The sequence below is a fragment of the Macaca mulatta genome, chromosome 3 (assembly GCF_049350105.2).
Source record: "Macaca mulatta isolate MMU2019108-1 chromosome 3, T2T-MMU8v2.0, whole genome shotgun sequence".
Classification (NCBI taxonomy): domain Eukaryota; kingdom Metazoa; phylum Chordata; class Mammalia; order Primates; family Cercopithecidae; genus Macaca; species Macaca mulatta.
In genome coordinates, this window is record NC_133408.1 from 9,259,513 (window position 1) to 9,261,742 (window position 2,230).

The window sequence follows — 2,230 nt, forward strand, 5'->3', positions numbered from 1 at the left end:
GATCTGTAGTGATGCTCCTCTTTTATTCCTAATGTGGTCATTTGTGTCTTCTTTCTTTTTTTCTGGATAAGTCTAGTGAGAGTTTTATCAATTTTATTGATTTTTTTTTTAAAAAAACAACCAGCTGCAGGATTCATTCATGTTACTATCATTATCATTATCATCATCATCATTATTATATTTTAGTTTTTATTTCATTTATTTTTACTTTTATGTTTATTGTGTCTTCTTTCTATTGAGGGTTTAATTTTCTTTCTTTTACTTGTGTTTTCTACATCTTAAGATGAAAATTTAGATTTTTAAAATCTGTATCCCACACATTTTGATATGTTGTGTTGTAATTTTTAATTAATTCAAACAATGAATTTCATACTTCAATGAGAATATCATGATTAAACTTGCATTAAATGAGCAATTCTTTTTGTGAAATTCAAGTAAATCTCTAATAGCCTTTTTGAGATATAACTAACACACCATGAAATTCATCTTTTTAAAGTGTATGAGTCAGTGATTTTGAGTATATTCACAAAGTTGTACAATTACCAACATTATCTAATTTTATAACATTTTCATCACCCCAAAAAGAAACACCATACCTATTAGTAGCCACTTCCCATTGCCCCCTCCACCACAATCCCCTGTCAAGCACAAATCTGATTTCTATCTCTATAGATTTACCTATTCTGGACACTTAATATAAATTGAATCATGTAATATGTGGTCTTTTGTGACTGGCTCTTTTCACTTAGCATCATGTTTCCAAGATTCACTCATGCTCAACATGAATCAGTACTTCATTTATTTTTATTGCTAAATAATATTTCAGTTAATAAATATACCACATTTTATTTATCCATTTATTAGTTGATGGATATTTGGGCTGTTTCCACTTATTTGCTATTATGAATAATGCTACTATGAACAATAATGTGTGAATTTTTGTGTGGATGCATGTTTTTAGTATTCTTGGAGAAGAATTGCTGAATTATATGGTAACTCTATGTTTAACTTTGGAAGAACTCCTAAACTGTTTTCCAAATTGACTGCACTCTTTTATTCCCATCAGCAGTGAATGAGAGTTCCAATTTCACCATATCCTTGACAACATTTATTATTGTCTGCCTTTTCTTTTTGAGCTATTCTAGTGGGTGTAAAGTGATATCTCGTGGTTTCCATTTTCTGACAGGCTAATGATGTTGAACATCTTTCATGTGCTTATTGATCGTTAGTATTTCTTCTTTGCAGTAATGTCTGTTCAAATGATTTGTCTGCTTTTAATTGGGTTGTCTTTTTATTGCTGAGTTGCAAGTGGTATCATTTATATATTCTGGATACAAATCCCTTATCCGATATGTGATTTTTAAATATGTTGTCCCATTTAGTTTTGGTGAAGTTCCGTTCACTGATTTTGTTTTGTTTTGTCCCTTGTGTTTTTGGTGTTGTATCTTTAAAAGCTATTGCCTAACTCAAAATCACAAATATTTACTCTTGTGTTTTCTTCTAAAAGTTTTATAGTTTTAATTTTTACCTCTAGGTCTTGGGTATATTTTCAGGGATGTTTTCAATGTATGGAGTGAAGAAGTGGTCCTCCATCATTCTTTTGAACATAGACATCCAGTTGTTCTAGCACCATTTGTTGAAGTCATGCATCATTTTTGTCTAGAAAAAAAATTTCCAGCATGTAAATAAGTGACTTCCAGATTTTATAAAATCATAGGACATCACCTCTAGAATTCTGCTTATAGGTAACTTATTCCAAATATCCTTAAACAGGTTAGTTAATTTACCCAAAACTATCCCTGCATCAATTCTGTTCCCAACTCATGTACCCAGAATCTGTGCCAGCTTAGAAACCATGTGGCTCATCTTCTACTGCATTGGTGGTCAGAATCCACTTCTCCTTTTTTTCCCCACACACTTGTATTTTCACTCAAGACTAAAATTCTCAAAAATCTAGTGGGTATGGTGAGTTGTGGTGTGGAAGGTTTGGAGAGAGATTGCTGGTGACACATTTCATTTAAGAAAATAAAGTTTTGTGGGGGAAGATGCAGAAAGGAGGAGCCCTAGAGTTGGTATAAGAAGGGACTGCAATTTAAAAAAAATCTTTCTTTCGGATAGAGTCCCAGAAAATCAGTGACATGATGAGAGACCCACTCATTTACAGTGAAGCCACCATGGATAAAGGCCTTCTGGACCTTGGATTTGAGATGTGGGTATTCCATCCAGCACT